Source organism: Rousettus aegyptiacus, unplaced genomic scaffold, assembly GCF_014176215.1.
Source record: "Rousettus aegyptiacus isolate mRouAeg1 unplaced genomic scaffold, mRouAeg1.p scaffold_m13_p_1, whole genome shotgun sequence".
Lineage (NCBI taxonomy): Eukaryota > Metazoa > Chordata > Mammalia > Chiroptera > Pteropodidae > Rousettus > Rousettus aegyptiacus.
The window spans coordinates 102,566,408-102,576,840 of record NW_023416284.1 but is presented as its reverse complement, the minus strand read 5'-3'; the positions used below and the strand labels follow the sequence as shown (position 1 = coordinate 102,576,840).

The window sequence follows — 10,433 nt, the reverse complement described above, 5'->3', positions numbered from 1 at the left end:
AATCTTTTTCCTTTCATTCTGTCACCTTCTAACAGGCTCAAGGGTTTCTAAGTTCCAACCATTCTTTCTGTTTTATCGAATTCCATTTTTTCTTTCAGTTTGCTCCAGTTACGATGTGTTAGTTTCCAGCCCTCAGTACAGCTGTGATCCTGGAACTTCCCTCCTCTGCTCATTTGGATTGGAGCCACTTTTCTTTCAATCTTGTGCATCAAGAGCAGCTTTGACTCTTGTCCCTTTGAAGGACAACTCTCTTTCTGAACTCCTACAGTCCTCTGCATTTACCTACTTGGGGTAGCACTCCATGTTGTTATTTTCTTAGTCTTCAGGGTACATATTGTGTCTTATTCATCTTTGAAATAGTACCCGGCATACATCTGGCCCTTAATGAATACTATTGAAAACACTATTGAGTACATTATTATTACTTAAACTAATCTCTTCATTGAAAGGGAGAGTCATCATTTTTGTGCACATTAAAGAGTAAATAAGCACTGCTGTGTTGATGGGAAATGGGAGTGAGAATTAAAAAATAAAATAGCTCAATGAAGAATTGGCTTATAAACACCAGAACATTATTTCTTTTCCTCACTACATGACATTAAAACAAAGCCCATATCAGAGTCACCTTATAATCTATATGGTTTGCTGTCTTCTCATCCTTTTGGAATTTTTAAATTAATTTTTTATTAATTTCACTGGACTAGAATTGCCAGATAAAATACAGTACGCTCAGTTAAATTTGAATTTCAGAGAAACAAAAATAATTTTTAGTACAAGTATATTCCAAATATTGCAAAGAACATACTTACACCAAAATTTTTTCCTTGTCTATCTGAAATTCAAATTTAACTGGGTGTCCTGTAGTTTTGTTTGCTAAACCCAGCTACTCTACACTGAGTATCTTTTCAAGGCACTAATATACTAAATGACAACCACCATGACTGCCTCAGAGAATATGATCTGATAATGATGGGAGAAAGTTTAGAGCTGGTTTTGAGAGAAATAAATAAAATATCTCATATTTGCCTTCAAGATCTACTTTCAAAGCCCACCATCTTTTTGGGTGTGATGTAGTCTTCTGCTTCTTAATCTGGTCTTAAGGTCAAAGGGAAGAAGGCCTAGAAATCTCTTGGGTAGAGCATAAGTACCCTTTTAAAGTAATATTCTGGGGCAATTTGTTTTATAGCAGGTTATCTCAGATAGTACAGGGAAATGTCATTAGGCTGATACTGTTTAATATAAATTTTCATCTTGTTAGGTTTAAATAAGTCACTGTCTTAAAAGATATTAATATTAGATATTAATATTATCTATCATGTGGGGCTCATCCTAACCATTTCACATGCATTTACATTTCATTCTCACAAAGTGCCTCTAACTAATGTACTTTGATCATCTCTATGTTAACGATGAGGAAACTGAGAACCACTAACATGTGGCGGAGAAACTAGCTGTAGCCCATGCCTTCTTACTGCAGTCCTCAGAATAAAAATAAAATAAATTTTATCTACGTTTCTGTCACCTGCCCAAAACCAAAAGTCACTATTTAAAAAATATATAAACTTTAATAACACCGGACATACATTTCAAAAAATCTTTCCCTAGTCTCTAACGGAAACTTTTAATGACTATGTTTTCATTAGAAAGTAGATTGAGGAGGAAGCATTGCAAAATTTAGGAAGGGATTTCAGTTAAACCCAAATATCTGAGATCAATAAACTGAGCTGTGGCTGGCCCCTCTTACATCACCACCACTCCGCAGTCATAACCTCTCTTCCAGATTGCCTGGCAGTGCACCTCCACGGAGAAATGAAACTAACGCAGTGGCCGGCCTTTCAATCCAGAGCACATGCCACATAATTGTTTTGAATTGGTGTCCAATCTATCTATAATCTTTGCACAGAAATGCGAAATGCAGAGGGCTTATCGAATTACAGATTCGAGCAGAGGGAATCTAGTGAAACAAGCAAGGTTGGTTTGGTGTGGACAAATTAAATAGGCAACAGGTCTGATCAGGGTAAGAATCGAGGCACAGCACGCTCCGTAGGCGCTGTCTAGATCCATTCCCACGGCGGAATAAGTTAACCGCAGGTCCGGGATGCGGGACCCCGGGCATCTCCTCGGGAGAGTGTTGGCGTCCCAAGCTGCCCCTGTTTGTGCGAGGCTGCTGGCCGGCCACACGCTCCACCCCGGCCCCTCTTCCTGCAGCGCGGGGGATGGCGAGGGTAGGGCGACAAGACCGCGCGGGGCGGACCCAGGGCAAAGCCTGCTGCAGCCCATTTGCCCGCCGCACACCCGGGCTGTCCTGCCGCCCAGCTGCCAAAGTGACGGCAGCTGACAGAGGCCGCAACGTGTTGGCAGCGAGTGGCAGTCGGGTTCCGCGCGGGTCGCGTCAGTGCGCAGCGGAACTCGCTCAGGGTCTCCGGTTCTTGAGAGCAGCTCACCGAAGCGCGGCGGTGAGGAGGGATCGCGAGGGAGAGGCGGGAGCCGGGGGAGAGGTGCGGAGCTAGCCCGACCCAGGCTGGTCTGGCGCCGCGCTGGAGGGGGGAGACCCGGAGCGGCGACGAGCTGTGGTATAATATTGTGGGGTGTGTGTGTGCGTGTGCGTGTGCGTGTGCGTGTGCGTGTGCGTGTGCGTGTGTGTGTGTGTGTTGAACAGGTGGGAGGAACCCATTTTCTTGGAATGAATTTTGAGGAGATACTTTTCTGAGAGATGGCCTTGAGATGACTCCCCATGAGATGGGCACACAGTTTCGGCGGAGAGAGCCATAGGCAAACTGGGAACGAGCTCGCTGTGCTCTGGGCTTGGTTGGAAGAAAGTGTGGCTGGAGTATGGTGTGAGAGGAGAGGAACCAAGAAGTGAGGTTGAGGGGTAGGAGCCAGCTTAAACGGCCTCATAGGCTGAGGTAAGCAGTTGGGGCTTTACCTGCATTGAAAAGCCAAAAACAGAGGCGTGATGTGATAGCTTTATTTATTTATTTTTCCCCACAGATAACTCTGGGTGCTATGTAAAGAATAGATTATGGTGGCAGGGGAGACAAGTAAGGAGATCATCTCCAGGTTTATTGCTGATGATCTAATGGATGGTGGTAGCAGTAGGTGGGCAGAGCTGTTTTGGGGGATTGAGTGAAAAGTTAATGTTTCTCAAATTTCCCATCTATTTAATGGAGATGACATTGCTACATCTGGCCCACTTATCTTGTAAAAATAAATAAGCCAGTGAATATGCTTTTAAGGGTAATGAAAGATTTTACTACTATCATTATTTGTAATATTGTGTTACTTTGAATTCCCTGTACATCATTTTTGAAATGTTTATAATAAATTTCAGTGTCTTTTTAGCTTATTATTTTTAATTAATATAATTTATTATACATAAAAAATGTTTTTCCCTGTTGAAAGCATTGGCAAATCTTAACTTGGAGTTACCAATAGAACACACCATCATAGAGTGCAATAAAATTAATGCTAAACTGATAGCCAGCTTACTTTTAAAAGTTGAATGTGATCAGGTAAAACTCAAACTAGAATATATGAAGCTTGGAATTGGAAAAAAATACAAAAAAAAAAAAAAGACTTAGCACCTTTGCCTCTGTCCTGGATACGATTGTGCACTTATATTTGTGAGGGGAAAGATCCGTCAATAATTGAAAATCTGTATGTGGCAGAGGAATTTCTGGAGAGGGCTGTGAACCAGAGTTGAATAGTAGTATTGTTTCCCTTAGCGGAGCAATCTCTCTCATAGGAAACTCTTGAACCTTCCCTAGTTGATCACTAACTAAATTTTAGAGGGCCAGGGAAGAGTTTTGGTATTGTTTACCAAGTGGGATAGGGATGACCTCAGCAACAGGGCAACTGACTGCCACAATGAGGCAACCCTATTTCTCTTTCCTGTGTCATTTTGATCCACAACTCACGATAAGGAGATGTCTCTGTTTAGAAGCAAATGGAAGCCCTTTCTCATTTACATGGTGTGAACTGGAAGATTGAATTCTTAGTGACTTAACAGTCTCTCGATTACCTTCACTTGCCAGACCCCATTAATTATTTGTTGGTCGATGTGTCTGAATTTCAGCTTGAAGTGGCCAGTCGGGTGATCCAAATTGCAGACAAAATGTGACTCATTCTGAGATCTGTACGGTCTTTTCTACCGTATTTACCATCATTGTCCCGTAGGGTTGAAGGTGGTTGGGGCATCTTTAAGGGAGAGATTACATTTCCTCCTGGAAGCCACTAATCTATTCTGTTCGAATTACATGTTTTGCAATGTTGAATAGCTGCTTTCTTTTGTTAATCAGTAGATTTTACATACAAAAATGGTTTTTCAGCTTTTCTTGAAAAATAAAGCAGAAGACTTAGTAACATGGAGCTCTCATTCTTACATGACAACAATCCGCTGGAATAGAGTGATGTGACTCTTTTTCAGATGGTCCGGTTTGCCAAGTCCCCACCACTGTTTTTTGTATTATATAGGTCCTGTTTAACTCATATAAGTTGCCTAACTGGACCTTATAGACCTCTGATATTAATTAAACCTCAGGTTTGGGCTTATCTAGCCTGTCCATTCCACTTTCACCCTCATTCTTGCAGGAATCCCTTTTTCAGAATTCTCACTGGTAGCCCAAGGCCTGCACTTAAACTTCTCCTCTATATGGAGAATATGGTAATTGTTGTAAAGCTTCTGAAAACCAAGTTCTATAGTCTGGGTGCAAATGGAACTAGTCCCTTTCCCATAAAACTAGCATAGCTGTCATGGGTTTTCCCCAAGTAAACATCTCTGGTTTCTTCAACAGCTCCTCATGTGACTTGCTGCCTTATTCCCTCACTAGTCTGGTGTTGTTGGCTTTCTGTTCATTTGATTAAACTTTCATGTATTAAAATCCCTAAAGTCCTACTAGTTCTCTGAAATGTGGTTTAACTGGTGTGGAATATCCCAGCATGTTTCAAGTATAGTATCAAACGGCCCAGTGATCTTAGATAACTTTTAATATTTATGCTGTCAAAGCTTTATAGGGAACCAAATATCCAGACATTTTTCAACTGGATGCAGATAAGTTCCGATTTTCAAAATCTAGGTAGGGTCAATTAATTTTATTTTCCTTGCATCTGGTAAGAACTCGTACTTATAAATGGCCATTTTGTTAAATTGTTCCTACAATAGGAAACTGCTTCTTATTTTGCTTTCTTGATCTTTATCTCCTTTCTTAGATTGTTGTGAAATGGTTACACAAGAGTTGTATCTACTGTGCCCAAGAAAAGAAGCATTTGACATTTTTACAGAAGCACTTAAAGGTTACACATTTGAGATAATGTCCAGACTAAATTTCTCATACGGTAGACAGAACATAATATCTATTAAGTATTCTTTTTCTCTTTCCTAGTTTCAATATTAACATGCATGAAATAGGAAAATTTTGCTGATGCTTTTAAAAGGAATCACATTTCTTAGATAGAGATGGAATCTCAGAGTCCAACTATACCCATGAACCCATCCCTTTTTCAGCGCCCCTGGCAGGAGACCACTTAGCATTGTTTGAATCCTCTTCATGACAAAGAACACACTCTACATTGTGACCTGTACATCACAAGTTGCCTAATTATTAAACAGTTCTTCCTTATGTTGAACAAGCATCTGCCTCCCTATAGCCTGTTTCAGAATGAAATAATATTTCTTCCTTATTAAACAAGGGTATGATTTCACCTGCATCCCTTAGACCAGGGTTTCTCAATCTCAGTGTTATTGACATTTGGGGCTGGATAGTTCTATGTCATGGTGACTGTCCTGTGCGTTGTAGGATATTTAGCACCAGATACCAGTAACATTCCACTCCCAGTTGTGACAACCAAAAAATGTCTCCAGACATTGCCAGATCTCTTGTGGTTAAGAATTAATACTACAGGATGATGTTCTAGCTGCCTTTAGCCTGTTTCAGAATGAAGTAAATATTGTCTCCTTATCAAGCAAGGGTATAGTTGCTTTAAAAATATTGTTTATGGAAAACTATATGAGGTCACCTTCATTTAATTATGAGTAGAGGTTTCCACTAGTTCCTGAGCAGGGAAGGAAATGGGTATAAAATTATAGAGATCTGAGCTTTCAGAGTTATACTTTTCTGTAATTTTCAGATTTTTAAACAATGACTATGTAACACTTACATAAAATAACAACAAAAGATACTACAATAAAAAAGTAATAATAAACTGCTTAGAAATCAGGGCTGGAAGATTGACAATGTCCTACTTTCATCCTATTGTAAAATATCCAAAGCAGATTTTATCTTCTTAATCATTCAGTTTGGTATTTGGTCAATTTTGAGATTTTTAAAATCACTTTCCTTGACTTCAGTTGAAAGTAAATTGGTCTGTTATTTGCTCTCTGGTTTCGTTCTATAACTTTAGATGCTCTGTATTAGTTTTCTATTGCTGCTGTAACAATTTATCACAGATGTATTGGCTTAAGAAAACACAAACTTATTATCTTACAGTTCTGTAGGTCAGAGGTCTAACAGAGAAGTCTCACTGGGCTAAAATCAGGCTTTTTAGGGCTGCATTTTTTCCTGGGTGCTCTAGGGGAGAATCCGTCTCTTTGCTTTTTCCAGATTCTAGAGGCCACCCACATTCTTTGGCTTATGGCCGCCTTCCTCCACTTCAAAATCTGCCATGGTGGATTGAGTTCTTCTCACATCTAATCACTCTGACTTCCTCTTCTGCCTCTCTCTTCCACTTTTAAGGACCTTTGTGATTACTGTTGGGCCTGCCCGGGTATTCCCAAATAATCTCCCTATTTTAAAGTCAACTAATTATCAACCATAATTCCCCTTTGCCATTCACAGGTACTGGGGATTAGGGTATGGACATTTGGGAGGCGGGGTAGTAACATTATTCTGCTTGCCATATACCCGAAAAAAAATATTTCTTCCTTATTAAACAGAAAAAAATTGACAAAGATAGAGCACTGATACTTATGAAAGAACATTTTCTTTCTCTTTAACAATAACAGAAGAGTTAAGGAACTTGCCCTAATCTGTTGCCAAGACTGGGTTTTACTATCATTTATTCATTAACTCTTGATTCAAATTCTCAACTTGAGAATGGACATTTTACTTATCGTTTTGGTCTATCTTTTATTTCAAAAGGGATATGATGCCTGGTGAGAATTTAATAGTGACGGACAAATAGGGGAAAATAGGAATAGCAGAGGTCATGGTAGTATATATGGAGATCTCAGCTGAGATTCGAAGAACAAGTAGAGAACTGTGGTTTCAGTGGTAGATAGAAAGTTCACAGAAGAAAGGCAAAAAGATGATATCAGCTTTTAAATGTATTTAAATAGGATGCGTTCTTTAAGCTCTCATTTAAAGGTCTTTATCTGCCAAGATGATATTTTACTTAGTGGACAAGGAGCCAAAATTTAAGAAAATGATTTTCAGGATTTACTATTTAAAACATTATTGATTTTTTAATGTAAATATTCTCATAAATTTAAATTTTTCAAAAAGAGAAAAATAGGATAAAAAATTAGTTTCTAACTATACAAAACTCTCCAAAGAAGATAAACTTTGTAAATATTTGTTATTCCTTTATATTTATTTTGTTTCTTCTTGTTTTTGTTCCTCTTTCTCCTTCTCTTCCTCCTTTCTCTCTTTTTTTATTTATCTGGGATCACAGGTAATTCTTATAAAGCTCTATACAACATTTTACTTAATATTAAACATAAACATTTTTCATTGTCATACAAACTCTTCCTAAACATACTTTTAAATATCATTTAAAAATTATTTCTTGTTAGTAAAGCGATACATTTTATTGGAAGATATGCAAAACATATCTTCTTTGTATGAATTTTTATATGGCAATCTTATATTCATTTTACAATTAGAATTACATCGTAAACGGTTTTCTAAGTTATCAAAAATTATTTTGTAAAAATCATGTTAATAACTGATTAAAATCCCACTGGTGATATTCTCTTATTGTTCAACATCTATAAGGTTTCCATGCATGTGTGTGTATGTTGTGTGTGTTGGCTTTTATAAAAACAGTAGAAATAAACACTGTAATGCATTATAGTTTTAGAGTTTTATCTCCTTGTGTAGAAGATGTTTTTGTGTGCTGATCTCAGAAACATGTAAAGGTCAAAGGATATGATCAATTAAAGTCTTGCCAGATTGCCTTCCAAAAAATTAGCGTGCCTATTCATACTCCACTAGAATTACTGACTTTGCTTTAGTAAATTTTGCACAGTTAAAGAATAGGTAAGTCCTATGTTCCTAGAGTTTGGATTACCAGTTATTGCTCTGTCTGACCAGTTAAAAAATGTTGTATTGACTGGTGATGGTGGTAATGGGTTTTCCTACATTATGATAATAAAGACTGCTGTGTCAAGGGTTTTATTGTTGTCACCTTTGATTCTCCAGTGCTAAATGTTCAAAGTAAAGATGAGACTTTTCAGGGACTTAGTTTTCAAATATAAATACATTTCTAGCTAACTCGTATTTCAAGGTTGAGAAAAAGCATTTCCTAATTCTTATTATATTCTAAGCCCTTTGTTAAGTGATAATAATAAAAAGACAAACAAGATCATTGCTTTCCCTGAAGGAGCTCATGGGCTATTGAGCAAAGCAATTCTGTGAACAGACAATTGCGGTAGAGGCGGAAAAGCGCCTGAATGGAATGGGGCTATGTGCAGGATGCTGCCAGAGCAAAGAGGTGGCAACCTTCTGTGCTACTAGTGGCCCATGTCCTGACTGTACCCAGACAGGTGAGCCTCTGCTCACTGAGACGGGACGTGCTTTCTCCTTTGGTGTTCTTGAGGAGCCAGGCCCAGAGAAGACTTCTTTTCCTGGCTGCAGAGAAACTTTGGTGATGATGGTCCACTGCTTTGAACACAGCTGTTTCGTGCCATCAGCTGTTGACAGTCCTGGCATATCTTTTCATCTCGCAAATCACACCAGAGACAGAGAGAAAGGCAATGCATTTTGTGGTGCTGGGAAGGATGGAGAGAGGAGAGAGATCCCATTTTGGTCCTTTTATCACTCAGTACACCAGGGCAAAAGGAGAACGATTTGCCATCTAGTCCTGCCCATGACAAAGGCTCACTGTATGATCTCAGGCAGGTTGTATAGCCTTCCTGTTTCATTGATCTTCATCCCTCAAACTGATAAATGGAGGTGCTAAAATTTGCAGCTTTTTAAATGTTCACTAGACCTTTATTTCTATTAAATTTTGTAAATAATCTGTTATAGCATTCACTATGATTATTTGAAAGTCTCTTTCTCTGCTGGGAATTTTGAAGATAAAAATCACACCTATTTTAAAAATCCAAATATTATCCCAAATATAGTGACTGATGCATAGGCACTCTTAAGATTGAATAAATGAAAACATGAATAAATAAATGAATGGATCAGCCAATCATTAAATAATTTAGAGGATTATTACTTTGAGGATGAGATCAGATAGCACATATGGTAAGGTGGTGAAAAAACTCTTCACAAACAGTACCCTATTATTTAATCACAGTAATTTCCAAATACTAAATTGGGGGTTGGCAGTGTCAGAATCCCTAGAGAGCTAAGATGCAGATGCCAGGAACTGCTTTATGAAGATTCTGAGCCATTAAGTCCTGGGGCTCAAGAATCAATGTATCCAAAGTTCCCTCAAGAGCTTTGGTCACTTACATGAGATCAGATTGGAAACCTGAGTGTACCTTTTCACCTGGCCTTAATTCCACTCTGATGATCAAAGGTGATGGCCTTGGCACTGGTTTGGTAGGCATCATGGAGAAGGAAAGCACCCTAGTCCTTCTTGGAGGACTTGGAGAAGCCCTGCCAGAAACTGGCTGTCTCTCATTCTTCCTGAGGTTATTGATAGGGAATGTGTGATGAATACCAAGGTGCTGTGGGCAAGCTGAACTTCTTTGGGTCAGTGTTCCTAAAAATTGCTGTTGATCTCTTTATGTATTTCACTTTGTCTTCCATTTTTTCTCATCTTCATCATGAGTGATTTTCCAGTCATAAGCTGTATATATCAGGGGTGGAATTTTCTAAAGGCCTGTGTCATGACCCTGTAAACACTTTCTGTGGATGATGTTATTTGATGAAAACCTAGTTATGACAGTATAACAGAGGAGTAGTGGTGGAAGCTGGCAAGCAGGTAGCCTGACTTTAGTTCAACATCTTCTATTGCAATTCAGTAGCTATTTCCCTGGATTCATATACAGTACTCTGCAGTTTCCAACCATTTTAGCATGCTGCTCCACATTTATATTAGAACGAAAAACAATGAGACTGTCTCTTCTCTTTGGAGAACAATTTCTAACTCTTGTTGTTGTTGTTGTTGTTGTTGTTGTTGTTGTTGTTGTTTCTATGTAATTTTTAAATTAAATTTATTGGGGTGACATTGGTTAATAAAATTATACAAATTTCAAGTGT

At 38.6% G+C, this 10,433-nt stretch overlaps 1 protein-coding gene across 5 annotated transcripts in view; it reads left to right on the top strand.

Moving 5' to 3' along the window:
• The first annotated feature begins 2,279 nt into the window (after positions 1-2,279).
• PLA2G7 (phospholipase A2 group VII) overlaps positions 2,280-10,433 on the top strand; it is a 35,830-nt gene continuing 27,676 nt past the window's right edge. For 2 of the 5 annotated variants that reach the window (XM_016158946.2, XM_016158942.2), the window contains exon 1: positions 2,280-2,456. The gene's annotated coding sequence lies outside the window, so the exon portion shown is untranslated. Of the gene's footprint in view, positions 2,574-2,607; positions 2,907-10,433 lie in introns of those variants that run through there. The other 3 variants (XM_016158944.2, XM_016158943.2, XM_016158945.2) reach the window with 3 other exon arrangements.